The following is a 15,032-nucleotide window of genomic DNA, read 5'->3' as shown; positions in this document are numbered from 1 at the left end:
AAATTTAGGTGCAAAGGGCTGAGCACTTTCCGAGGGTATCTAGTGCCTTGCTGGATTGGCCACTTAATAAGCAGAGTTTCTGTTGCTCCCATTGACATGGATGGTAAAATTCCCAGTCTGAGTATCTGGTATGAAACTGTAATGTAACTCACATGGGCCAATCCTGAAATAGTTACTCACCAGATTCTCCATTGACTTCAGTAATAAATGAAGTCTAGGATTTTTAAAGGAATCCAAGGAAATGAAGGTTCCCAATTCTCTTGGGAGTTGGGCACGGAACTTTATTAGGCAACTCTGAAAATCCTAGCCTAAGCTATTTGTTTCGAGGTCTCTTTCATAGAGGTTGCACAACTCTCACAGGTCACTTATTCAAGGCATGCGGGTATGAGGGAGAGGGTGGAGTGTTTCTGGATGATTTCTTCCACATTTGAGGTCAAATGCTGCGTGCCTTACTCACATAGTTAGTTACTTACTGAAGTTAATGGGATTACTTGTTTTCTAGATTGCAAAATGCCTCATTCTCCAAAATAAAGCACCTCTTGGGACAACTTTACAGAACCGACCTGCACTTTGCTGGTACTGTCCCTGATTTCAAGAAATACTGATAATTCCCCAGTGACTTCATCCATGGCAGGCCAGCTGGAACTGATGATTAAACTCAAACTAGAGAACGGTAATATCCACACAGCTCCCTAATTCTCCCTAGAAGAGAGAATAAAGGAGGGTAAATATACGTGAATCTAAATTAATACGAGCTGGACCTCTCCTGCAATCCTTTTTCACATGCAAAAATCTTCTCTTGTGTGTCTGTTTCTTTTTGAGTTTAGACATATACAAATAGCAGAGTACTTGTAAGGCCTCTATTACCATAGTATCTGAGCACTTTGCAATCTTAAGCGTATTTATTTATCTGCACAACTCCGCTGTAAGGTAGGGCAACACTATTATCCCCACCTTACAGATTTGGAACTGAGTCCCAGAAAAGCTAACTGGCTTGTCTTAGGTCACACACAGAGTCTCTAACAGAGCAGGGACTTGAACCCAGGTCACCAAAGTAGTAGACTAGTGCCGTAACCATTGTATCTCCCTTCCTTGACAAGCTCATAATATTCAGATCCCTATGTGAAGTGACATCTTTACTTCATCCTAGCCTCACAAATATAAGAGAAATTTATTTCAGATGTTAACTGAAGAGAGACAATAATAGATGTTGAGAATACAGTCCAGCAGGGTGAGTCTTGACTCTCTATGCAAAACCACCACCTGCAAGGACGTATGCGAACATGCGGCGTTCCCTAGCATTGTGTGCTTTATATGTTTTTGAGTTCTATTCAGAATTAATAGTATTTTGAAATACAGATAATTTTTAATTGTTTTTGAAATATAGCTGTAAAAACAGCTTTGTGTAATATGGAGGAAGGCAGCCACCTTCTCCAGCTAAATGTACCCTTTTCCCCCTTGTAATTTTATTGAATTGAATATTAGCCATTTCCATAGACTGCATTTCTCTCTGAGCACTGCAGTACTCTTTTATCACTTGGAATTTACCTGAAGTATAATATCTGCAAAAGGATTTTGGCAGAACATTCAGACAAACCATTACATTAATCATTGGTTCAGGTACATGTGTACCTATATACTTAATACCTTTAGCTGTGTAATTAACAGCTATTTATCATGGTATCTAAACACTGCTGTTATAAATTAAACCGTGTTGGGACTGATCACTATTTGTATAGGAGACATCAAAGGAAAACAGATATTGCACCAAGTTGTATTGCTGCTTCAATAGATGATGCTCATCATTTGAGTAGGTACAGAACCAGTATCCCTCTATGGCATTAAGAGGCACTGTGCTGCTTAGTTTGTTAGTCTCTAAAGTGCCACAAGGACTCCTTGTTGTTTGTGCTTCTTTAGTGGCACCATGAGGAAAAAAAGAATGTCTTTAGAAATCAGTTAAATCTAATCTGCAACTACGAACACTTATGCACTAATTAATCATGGTTACTTGGTTATTGCATAGTGTCACTACAGGGCAGAGTTAAGGTTGTTTGGGTGCCTTACCTGTGCATTTCCATATCTTAACTTGTTTGGGTTTCTTTTAAGAAGGCCTGTCAAGCGATTTAAAAAAATTAATTGTGCGATTAAACAATAATAGAATACCATTTATTTAAATATTTGTGGTTGTTTTCTACATTTTCACATATATGTATTTAAATTACAACACAGAATACAAAGTGTACAGTGCTCACTTTATATTTATTTTTTTATTACAAATATTTGCACTGTAAAAAACAAAAGAAATATTTTTCAATTCACTTAATACAAGTACTGTAGTGCAATTTCTTTATCATGAAAGTTGAACTTACAAATGTAGAATTATGTTAAAAAAATGCATTGAAAAATAAAACAATGTAAAATGTTAGACCCTACAAGTCCACTCAGTCCTACTTCAGCCAATCACACAGACAAACAGGTCTGGTTACAATTTGCAGGAAATAATGCTGCCCATGTCTTGTTTACAATGTCACCTGAAAATGAGAACAGGCTTTCACATGGCACTGTTGTAGCCGGCATCACAAGATATTACGTGCCAGATGTGCTAAAGATTCATATGCCTCTTCATCTTCAACCACCATTCCATAGGACATGTGTCCATGCTGATGATGGGTTCTGCTCAATAACAATCCAAAGCAGAGCAGACCAATGCATGTTCATTTTCATCATCTGAGTCAGATGTCACCAGCAGAAGATTGATTTTCTTTTTTGGTGGTTCGGGTTCTGTAGTTTCTGCATCTGAGTGTTGCTCTTTTAAGACATCAGAAAGCATGCTCCATACCTCGTCCCTCTCAGATTTTGGAAGACACTTCAGATTCTTAAAGGGTTGAGTACTGTAGCTATTTTTAGAAATCTCACATTGGTATCTTCTTTGTGTTTTGTCAAATCTGCTGTGAAAGTGTTCTTAAAACAAATGTGGTGGGCCATCATCCGAGACTGCTATAACATGAAATATATGGCAGAATACGTGTAAAATGGAGCCGAAGACCTACAGTTCTCCCCCGAGAAGTTCAGTCACAAATTGAATTAACAAATTATTTTTTAATGATCATTATCAGCAGCATGGAAGCGTGTCCTCTGGAATGGTGGCCAAAGCATGAAGGGGCATATGAATTTTTAGCATATCTGGCACGTAAATATCTTGCAACGCCAGCTACAACAGTGCCATGTGAAGGTGTCAGGTGACATTGTAACTAAGCAGGCAGCAGCATCTCCTGTAAATGTAAACAAACTTGTTTGTCTTAGCAATTGGCTGAACAAGAAGTAGGACTGAGTGGACTTGTAGGCTCTAAAGTTTTACATTGTTTTGTTTTTAGAGCAGTTATGTAACAAAAAAAATCTACACTTGTAAGTTGCACTTTCATGATAGAGATTGCACTACAGTACTTGTATGAGGTGAATTGAAAAACACTATTTTATCATTTTTACAGTGCAAATATTTGTAATAAAAATAAAGTGAGCACTGTGCACTTTGTATTCTGTGTTGTAATAGAAATCAATATATTTGAAAATGTAGAAAAACATCTGAAAATATTTAATAAATTTCAATTGGTATTCTATTTAACAGTGCGATTAATCACAATTAATTTTTTAAATCGCAGTTAATTGTTTTGAGTTAATCGTGTGAGGGCTGCAATTAATTGCAGTTAACTATTTTTAAACTTACCCATTAATGCTGAATTTCCTGAGTTTCTAATGACTTTTGGGGATAACTACAACACCCCTGTAATATTTTTACTCTGTTAGTGCTATGTACTCAACTATAACTCCAGTCTTTATCTGGGATTTTACACAAATCATGTTACTATTTCTGTACATGGATTAGATGACTTGTGTAACTGTGCTTGTTAATGTGAAACATGTACTTTTGAATATTACAACTAAATATACAATTAAAAAAGTGTTCAGCAACTATTCAAGCACTTGGACTTAACGCATGAAAAGCTCGTTTTTTCACACCAGTAAAACTCAAGCAAAGGAATGTTCGCAGCATGTAAACATGAAAGGGTCGCAGATGTGGTCAAATTGAAATCTGCATTCAAATGAACATCTGTGGAAACATTTTCTGCTACTACTTTCTAGTAGTAATTAAGTTCATACTTGTAGGGAAGTACTTTCATTTTCCTTTTGGCTTATTCTCACTGATTTACTGAGTTGCTTTTTGTCATGTACTGTTTTTTTCTCTGTCAAAAACACAAATATAAAACTATCTTGTGAACCATTTTTCAGCAGCCATCAAGGAACAGCTTTGAAATATGTAGATTTGGCTGGCTTACAATGAGATAAATAATCAAGAAAGAGGGCTGCTGAATGAAATAAAGGGAATAAAAAACTCAGATATGTCATAGGTTTAAACACAAAGTTTCAATAAATGCATTCAATTCAGAACAAAGAAATCTGTATGGGATTATATATAATTGCTAGAATAGTATGTCTCTAAGAAACAGAATTGTATCTAAATTGTGGAACTGACTCCTATAATGTGAAATAGATCAGAATGTGGTATGGTTCTCTTCTAATTTTGCCTTGGAATAGAAAAGTTCTTGGTCAAGTTATATTTCTGTAGTGTTTCTATTTCTGTATGTGTCTTGTAAGAGGATGACTGTTCTGTTTTGTCTGTGATACATTATTAACAAAACTACTATTTGAGGGCTTCAAAATTATTTCGAAAGACTGTACATGTTTCACAAGGGTAACATTAAAGCTGGCAGGAGTAGAGACAAAATTTATTTCCATTAGAAATGGTTGCAAGGTGATTAATATCACAAAAGTCTTAGGAATGGGGAAACTTCCTGTTTGGACTACTCAGATATTCCCATTAAACAGCACTCCTCCTTCCCCTAAATACTTAAGATTAGGGAATTCCATCCAAGTGTTTGTTAGCACTTGGTACAATTAGGGTTGCCAACCCTTCAGGTTTTGCTGGGAGGCCCCCAGAATCAGGCTGTATCTCCTGGAGGTTACTGGAGGCAAATGGGGAGATTTTAAGCTGCTAAAAGTCTGGTGGTGCAGCGGAGCTAAGGCAGGCTCCTTGCCTGTCCTGGCTCTGCACCATTTCCAGAAGCAGCCAGCATGCCCCTGTAGGGGGGAGAGGGAGGGATGGGGGACACAGGTCTGCCTGTGTCCTGAATGCTGTCTCCACAGCTCCCATTGGCCGGGAAGTGCAGCCAATCAGAGCTGTGGGGGTAGTGCCTGGAGCTCCCCACCTCCCCCCAAGGTCCGCAGGGATGTGCTGGCCACTTCTGAGAGTGGGAGGGAGTGGGAGGGAGCAATGCACGGAGCCCCCTGGCCCTGCTTACCTGGGGCAGCTCCTGGTCAGTGGCGCAGCGAGGCTAAGGTAGGCTCTGCCCCCCTGGAGCTTCCATTGGCCACAGTTCTCAGCCAATGGGAGCTGTGGAGTTGGTCCTCAAGGTGCAGGCAGCACGCAGAGACCCCTAGTGCCCCCCTCCCCCTGTGGGGCCACAGGAACATGCCAGCCACTTCTGGGAGTGGCACAGGGCCAGGGCAGACAAGGAGCCTGTCTTAGCCTCGCTGCGCCGCCACCCGGGAGCTGCCCGAGGTAAGTGCTGCCGGGCCAGAGCCTACACGCCAACCTCCTGCCCCAGCCCAGAGCCCCCTCCTGCACCCAAATTCCCACCCAGAACTTGCACCCTCTCCTGCACCCTAACCGTTTGCCCCAGGCTCAGTCCAGAGCCCCCTCCCACACTCTGAACCCCTCGGCCCCAGTCCAGAGCCTGTACCCCAACCCCTTGTCCCAGCCCAGTGAAAGTGAGTGAAGGTGCGGGAGAGCGAGCGATAGAGGGAGGGGATGGTGGAGTGGGATGTGCCTCGGCGAAGGGTCGGGGCCTCAGCGCAGGGGTGGGGCAAGGGTATTTGGGTTTGTGTGCTTAGACGACTGGTAACCCTAGGTACAATAGGATCTGTACCGTCTTAACTACTCTAGGCTCTAGTTGTTGGTATTTCCATAGGATTCTATTGAAATACAGTGAAACCCTGCTATAACGTGATGATTGGGGTCCAAAAACTTTGATCGCGATAAATGCGGGGTCGCGGTATAGCGGAGTTATGAAAATTTTACCATTTAAAGCCGGTCAGTTTCAAGCTGGTCAATTTCTCTTGGGCAGCGAGCAGAGGAGATGTGCAAGGGGCAGAGGAAGAGTGAGGAGCAGCTGGGGAGGAGAATGGCTCTTCCTGCCAAAAGGAGAAGCAGGGGTAGGGGGGGAAGAGGCAGTGGGAAGGCAAGTTCCTTTTTTTGTTTGTTTTGTTTTTCTTCAGCAGCGCTCCGGCCGGGTTTTTTGTTTGTTTGTTTGTTTTGTGCTTTGGCGGTGCTCCGGCAGCCTTTTTTTTTTTTTTTTTTTTGTGCGCTTGGGGCGGTGAGAGCCACCTTATGATTGCGTTATATCCGAATTTGCATTATTGCGGGGCACGTTATAGCGGGGTTTCCCTGTAGTTTTAATGCTGAGAATGAAATCTTTCCCAAAGTCTTAATCACTGAGGTCTGTCTAGCTTGAAGCCCATTTGACATGTTTTCTTCTCAAAATACACCGGGGTGATAGTTAATTGTGGTCAGAACTGCAATATCTGGAAATCCAAGCAGATAGGAAGTTAAAAATATAATACAAACATCTTTGGTTCCACTCCCCTAGACTAAATTACCTCTCTGGTAGAAAGCATATGTGGTGTTTTTCAACAATTCATGATAAGTCAGGGACCAGCATCTTTCCCATGAATTTCTTGTAAGAAAATTGGCAGATTTTGAGACAGACCAGAAACCAGAGCAGGTGCATTAGAGCACATTACATAACTTGGAAAACTCACTGCATTTCAGTATCATTGCCCTGTTCATTATCCAGCATCTGAAAGAGTTCATAAGTAGTAGTTCTAAATCTAAAGTAGTAGTTGTTGCCATCACCACTAGGCCTGACTGCCCATGGCCCTGGTGGCAAGAGTTCAGCCTGCCAGTTAGAACTGAGTCCAGGGTGAGCAGAATCCAGGAAATGAGCCTAGGACCAGTACTGGAGGGGGCAAAAACCAAATGCCAGGGCAGGGGGAGTAAACTGGAGTTGTAAATCACAGGCAGACGAGGGGATTAGTACTGGAGAGACAGAAGTGGAATGCCAGAATCAGTGGGTCAACCAGAGTTTTAAGCCAGAGGCAGAACAGGGTGTGTGTGTGTGTGTGGGGGGGGGGGGGTCACAGCCAGAAGTCTGAAACCAGAGGAGAGTGGGGGCTGGAATGAGCAGGAGGAAGGGCAAGCACAGCTGCAGGCATGGTATCCATTGAGCAGCCACTGAACTGCTGTGGAAACCAGGCTGATAGGCAGGAATGCGAAACCAGCAGCAGATCAGGAGCTGGGACCAGCCTGAGAGGCAGTGCAGCTGGGCTCATTGGTTGCCTAGCAGCACAGTTAGGGAGCAGGCCAGCAGGTGGTCCTAAGTGGTCTGGTCCCTGACTATCTTGTTGCTGTACCACTTTCCGCTTCTCCTGCATCAAATAAAACAGGCATCTATTCTCTATAGATTCCTTAGGATTATCACATGACTTGATCCTATCTTATTTTGGTTCCCAAAACAGAATATAAACCAAGACCTTTTATGAACTCTGTAACAGCAAATCTAATTGTGCTAATGAATCAAGCTGAAGTAAATCCCCCAAAGTGTCTTTACTTGATTTCTGGTTGGTTGGTGAATAAATTAAAAAGTATTAGTCATAGAAATTGGTTATACAATCAGATCTGATTCTTCTAGTTTAGTATCCTATTTCAGACCAGGTCCAGAACCAGATGGTTCAGAGAAAGGTACAATAAACCTCATGGGGATAATAAGGCACACCAGTAGTTTGTCTTCTAACATGCTTATGTAGCTCCCTCTCGGTTTAGTGGTAGTGATGCAGATGTATTCTGAAACCAGAATGTGGCCACATTATTTTGTTTTAAAGTTGCTTTTCTAGAAACCACAAGACATGACACCATGCATGACCAACTCTATCCAGATAGCTGGCCACACAATGCAATCTGATGGGTCTTTCAGCTAGAGTATGGTGTCCAGTTTTGGGCACTACACTTTAAGAAAGATATGGACAAAATTGAAGAGAGTCCAGAGGAAAGCAACAACAACAACAACAAAAAGACATTTAGAAAACATGACCTGTGAGGAAAGATTGAAAAAACTGGCCGTGTTTAGTCTAGAGAAGAGATGATTGAGGATGGACATACATCCTCAAATGTATGAAGGGCTGGTATAAAGAGAACTGTGATTAATTTTTCTCTGCAGCCAATGAAGGCAGGACAAGAAGTAATGGGCTTAGTCTACAGCAAAAGAGATTTTCTTAATATCTACTCTAAGGATAGTTAAGCACTGGAATAGGCTTCCAAGGGAGGTTGATGAATCCCCATCATTGAAGGTTTTTAAAAGCAGGTTAGACAAACCCCTGTCACAGATGGTCTAGGTATAGTTGGTCCTGCCACAACATGAGGAGGATGGACCTCTTGAGGCTCCTTCCAGACCTACATTTCTATGATATGGGTTGAATCTTGAAGTCCTTAGCTAACTTTATTACTCAAGCAAAATTCCCATTTACTTGCCCAGTTGGCCCAATTAAATTAATGACAACTTCTCCAGAGACTCAAAAGAATGAATAGTACCATTTATTACAAAGGTTTAAATTTAACTTGTTCCATATAAAGCCATATTTCAAAAATGTAGTCAAAACAAAAGGCCATGGCATGATTTTGAAGCACAAAAGACTGGTGAGTAGTGTGGATAATATATCCTCCTTCAAGAGCTTTAAGATAACTTTTCAAATCCTTCTGGTGTCAGTCACTATGCAATTTGAGTGTGGTGTTTGTTCATTTACACATCTGTTCTTCATAAAGGGAAATGCCACTCTCATTGGGAACAGTGCCATCTGTTCCATTATTTTCTAAAAGGTATTGTTCACATGAGCTACCCATGTAAGGATATACATAATCTAGATAATCCAGTAATGAAATGTAAAGGGTTATAAAGGGCAAAATAAGAACTGGTATTCATTAACAAACTACATTCATGTAAGTGGGACCCAGACCATTTTTCTATCTACATAAAACAGTTTCTATTGATTCTGTTAATAAAGGAGATGGAAATTACTATAAGGAGTCTCTGAAGCAGATAATGAAACAATAATTCTCTACAGCCATGAAATATTTAGGTGCACTGAACTTTTACCATCTTCCCGAACATGGGCACCAGATTTTTCGCTCTAAGAATGCCTTAAAATTAAGTAACAATTTGGCTTCTGAATAAGATCACGATGTAGTAAATAAATCTCAGTTCCTAGGAAATAGGTTTTGCAACTAGCCATTTAATACACCAACACGTGGAAGCCCTTTTATTTTATTATATTGCAAGGCATCCAGTAAACTCTATGCAGTTGACTAGAAAGGCTCAAGTTGAGAAAGCATCTAAATTAGTTTTACCCTGAGATCATTAATCTAGGTTCATCTAGTTTTTTTAACTCTGTCCTTAGATCTAAGGAATGCTTTCACTCTAGCTTGGCCTAGGAAGAAGATCTTGAGGAAATTACTGCTGGTGCCTCATGCAGCATGTTGTCTCCTGAAGACATGAATCAAAGAGTACGTATTGGTATAATGGAGGCTAGGTGAAACCTGGTTGCTGGTGGGTGTGATAGCTATCCTTCATTCAGACAACCGTAAGAAGTAGCTAAGTGCCTTTTGGTGTAAGGTAGCTCAAACAATAGGACCTTCCACTCAAAACGGGCTACATGCAATGCTGGTCAGAAACTGAGCTATGTGGCCAGTGAGACAGATGAGAGGAAATTGTCATATCTTTGGGAGATCTTACTATATTAAGGGCATTACTAGACCATGATCAGCTTTCATATTTTGCCTTTCCCAAGAGGTGGGTTATTCTCTTTCAGATGGCCTCCATGAAGCCTGGCAAAGACTTCTTATTCACTAATAGTGATAAAGCTAGTCTTGAAAAGTATGGTGATAGAGTTTGGAAAAGCATCAAACACTTCTGGTACTTTATGTGAGCTATTTGAATCTCTTGAATCTGTAAACTAATCTTGTGGGATTTCTAGCACTTCTGCTTCTAATAGTAGCTGGAAATGCCAATGCAATATGTCGGCACTTCCACTTTCTGCTGGAACTTGACAGTGCCGACAGTTTTCATAAATCCTTATGCTCTAGTTCAGTTCTAAAAATGGAAAGAGGTTCAGGGACATGGTCCTTATTTTATCAGACCTGATTTTCCCATCTCTACCTCTTAATGCACTATTCCTGCATTTTTTAAATTTTCTTTTTCTGCTGCCTGGGATGTCTTGGGAGCTGTAGTAGCAGGATTCAGTGGGTCCTTTATAAAAAAATGGTACTTTTCTCACAATGTTCTAATGAAGATATAAACTTCAGCTAATAAATGAAGAGCCTCCCCATTCTGTAACTCATCCTCACATGACTAGTCCTTACACAGATGAGTAGTTACATTGAGTTTTCTGCAACCACTCACATTAGTAGTGGCTACAGGATCAGACTTGCTCCAGAGTGTTGGGTTTCTCCTGGTGACACACTCTGAGACCAGGTGCTGGAACCCTGAATGGAGTTGCAGGTTGACCCTCCTTGGAACAGATATGACTCATTGGACTTCACCTTGAATATATACGGGAGGTGGGAGCAGCCCTCTAGCACATGGAACCAGAGTCAGGATCAGATAGGTCCTGAGGGTAGGAACCCTAAGAACAGCCAAGATTAAAGAGAAGGCTGGAGTTACTTTGGATCACACATTTGTTAATAAATCAGACAGCAGGAGGGGTGACTTTTTGACTCTGTGGATAATGGTGTTTGGTTTGTTTTGGTTTGGAGCTGGCTGGGGATTCCACCATCTTACACATACAACAACCTTACACATTTCCATAAAAACACCTATTATGATGATACAATTTATGCAGACTATTTTAAACTGCGTATGTATCTATTCCTTATGCTTGGAGTAAATTTGGCCTAAGTAAAGACGGCAAGCATTAGGTCGTGCTTGTATACAGTAATAGTATTCCAAACTGAGAAGCATCACATTCTATCCTCAATTCTTGATGGATTCATAGTTCATCATTGAAATGTAAAGTTCTGACTCTTGATGGAGCACTTATTCTAATACTTTCTTCCATATTGTACAGCCAGTATGATATTGAATGAGTAGTAATGAGATTGAGATTGGCAACAATTATAATAGCACTAATGGGGGAAAAAATTGGAATTGGTTCTTTGTTAAAGGGAAAGGACTGCCCAGCTGGAGAAAAGTGCCTATTGTAAATCAATTTGCTACTGGTCTAGGAAATAAATAGGAGTTTGAACTGAGAATGAGTAAATCATTAATATTTCAAACTAAGCACATTTAAAAATGAAATGTGTTAGCATGGTCCATGCTGTGGCTTAAAAGAGGAATGAAGGCAGCTATCCATAATATATAACCAATGGAAGGAAGGGGAAGTTGATGGTAATGAATGTAAATCAAAAGCAAGGAATTGTTGAAATTTGATAAGGCATGCAAAGGGACACAAGGAGAAATCCATGGCCAGTAGAGTTCAGGACTATAAGGATTTTTTAAAGTATGTTAGTAACAAAAAGAATCTGAACAACAGTATTTCCACCCCTTTGTATTCCTCATCTAGGGAAGCCATGTCCTCCCGAGCCTCTGAGAACTCTCCTTCCTCCATATGCTCCCCAAATTACCAGTGGGAATATAATTAATGCTCATCAACAAGTACTTATGGACAATAGATCCTGAAAAAGTAACTTTTTTTTTAGATGAGATTAAAAGTTTGATTAATAAAGGTAATGGAATTCATGTAATATACTTAGATTTCTGTAAAGCATTTGACTTGGTACAACATGACATTTTGATTAAGAAAAACAACTTGAACCCTAGAATGATATACAATTAATATGGCCCACATTAAATGAATTAAAACTGCTAGGTCTTAAAATGTAACTATAAATGGGGAATCATTTGAGTGGGAGTGTTTCTAGTGGGGTCCCACAGGGATCAATTCTTGACTCTGTTTAACATTTTTATCAATGACCTGGAAGAAAACGTAACTGAAAGTTTTCAGAAGACCCCAAAATTGGGAGAGTGCTAAATAATGAAGAGTACAAGTCACGGATACAGAGCAATCTGGATCACTTGGTAAGCTGGGCACAAGCAAACAATGTTTTTAATATAGCTAAATGTGAATGTATACATCTAGGAACAAAAAAATGTACATCATACTTGCAGGATGGGAGTACTCTGACCTGGAAAACAGTGACTCAGAAAAAAAAACCTTGGATATGTTCTAGGAATTATTTTGGGGAAGTTCTATGACCTGGATTATACAGGAGGTCAGACTAGATGATCACAATGGTCCCATCTGGCCTTGGTATCTCTGAAACTTGGAAATACAAATACCTTGTTAAAAGAGAAACTAGGGCAGTACAAAATATTTGCAACAAACCCTAGATGTTCCAGAACCAAACCTCCAGTGTCCTGCACTGACCTACTTTTAACTCTGAGGGACTTAACTCTTGTCCTCTGTCTCCTACGGCAGTCCGAGCCAAAACCTTAGATGTAAATTTTAGGGAAATCCATATTTGGATCTTTGTGGTTCATGCCTCTTGCTACACAAACCCCCAAACAATATACAGTTCACCTGGTTTCTGATTTTGTCACAAACTTGTAACTCAGTGCTGAAAAAACAACGAGGAGTCCTTGTAGCACCTTAGAGACTAATACATTTATTTGGGCATCAGCTTTCGTGGGCTAAAACCCACTTCATCAGATGCATGGAGTGGAAATACAGCAGAGAGGTATAAATACACAGCATATGAAAAGATGGGAGTTGCCTTACCAAGTGAGGGGGTGAGTGCTAACGAGCCAATTCAATTAAGATGGAAGTTGAATTGGCTTGTTAGCACTGACCCCCCACTTGCTAAGGCAACTCCCATCTTTTCATATGTTGTGTATTTATACCTCTCTGCTGTATTTTCCACTACATGCATCTGATGAAGTGGGTTTTAGCCCACGAAAGCTTATGCCCAAATAAATTTTAGTCTCTAAGGTGCCACAAGGACTCCTGTGTTGTTGTTTTTTTTTTGCTGATACAGACTAACACGGCTACCACTCTGAAAGCAGTGCCGAAAGGTTCACTAAACGTTCAGATTAATATGTGCCCATTTCTGTACATTATGGGTTCCACAAAAATCATGTGAAATTTGCAGCCTTGACACAGTCAGATGAAACTTGGCAGTTTCCACTTACGTTCATTTTGAGTCACTTTCTATTTTTAACTTTTGGGGTAATGGAAATGTATTTTGAACATATGACTTACTACCATATCAAAGATGCATTTTAAAGGGCTTTGCTGCATTACTATATTTGACTATTGCATATAAATATCTCTTTAACCAGTATTGATTTAAGCTAGCCTCCCTGGACTAACTGTTCTGTATACACTGCTTAACTGTTTTCAGCATTCAACACCTTGGCACTTTATGGAGCCTGCTGTCTGTAGGGTCAACTTCCATTTTGATGAAGCCGAGTGATGTAGGGTGTTAGGATGCACTGTGTTCTGTCAGAGATTTGACTTTTGTTGTTCCTTTATTCTAAAATAAAAACCATTCAGACTGAACGTATATGTTTTTTGCTCTTCATAGGTGGAAAAGAGTAACACTTAACTATCTGCAAAACAAAGATTCAATCCACCTCTCCATTTTCTCATCTTTTCTCCTCCTGGGTCTTGTCAGCTTTAATTGTACAAATGTATTTAGGGCCCACCTTTAAAAATGCCATGGGATTTATTTTCATTATTTCCTGTGCACAGTGACAGGTCCCCCAAGATAAAGGAACCCAATGAAATAATTTCCAAAACAAGAATTTTTCATTCTAACATGTTTGTGAGTGTGGAACAAATTCATACCTCTTACTAACCAAGTATATTGTTTTTGAGTTAGTTATCAATAATGTGAGTGATTTATTTTCCCCATGGAAAATTAATCATCATTTCCCCCTTAGGGACCAGATGATGGTTTACTGGGGCAAGGTGGAGAAGATATGGGGAGCCCTTCATCCCGCCCCACAGTACATCTGTGAAGGGGGCAGCCAAAATCTGGCTGTAACGCTAGGGAATGAGGGGCTGGGGGGAGTAATTAGTGTTGCCACCAGCACTATCAGCCCCAGAAGAGTAATTCCAGGAGGAGCAAGGATGATGTCATAATCCCAATTTCTTGCATCTCAGCTGGTGTTGGCAGCAGGCCAATAAGGATTTCTAATTAATCTTTCTTGTGTTCTTAGCTCTGTTACCCTCCAGCTACCTCCCTGATTCCCACCATGTGTTTCACCCACTAGTTGTTCATCTTAATTTAGTTCTGATCCTACAAAGATTTACATCTGCACATAGTTTTACATATTCTGAATTGTCTCAATGAAACCAATTGGACGGTGCAGTGTGCAACGTTAGGGACATGCATAAACCTTTGCAAGATCAAGGCTTTCTTTGGAGCTACAGTGGGCTCGTGTGTTGTACAAGAGGACCTTGAAATGACAAGGGCCTCCTGGTGCTGAAGTCCCTATAATAGTGTAATAGTCTAAAGCACTAGTCTCTGTTTCTAGAAATTGAGCTTGAAATCTATGCTAGAAGGGGCGGCTGTATGTTTTTTGCCGCCCCAAGCACAGCAGTCAGGTGGCCTTCAGCGGCACGCTTGCGGGTGGTTCGCTGGTCACGTGGATTTGGCAGCATTTCTGCGGGTGATCTGCCAGTCCCGCGCCTTCGAAGTCGCTTGCTGCACTGGTGCCTGGAGCCGCCCCTGTATGCTAGGTTACAAGTGAAAAATGTGGTGGGCTTTCTTCGTTCTCCTTGAGGAACCAGTGTTCATAACCACTGCTGGTCTCCGCTCAGTAGAGGTTTACTGTTGGACTAGCAAGAATATTGCACTGTAGGATTCA

Source organism: Malaclemys terrapin, chromosome 8 (assembly GCF_027887155.1).
Source record: "Malaclemys terrapin pileata isolate rMalTer1 chromosome 8, rMalTer1.hap1, whole genome shotgun sequence".
Taxonomy (NCBI): domain Eukaryota; kingdom Metazoa; phylum Chordata; order Testudines; family Emydidae; genus Malaclemys; species Malaclemys terrapin.
Note: the sequence above shows the minus strand (reverse complement) of the source record.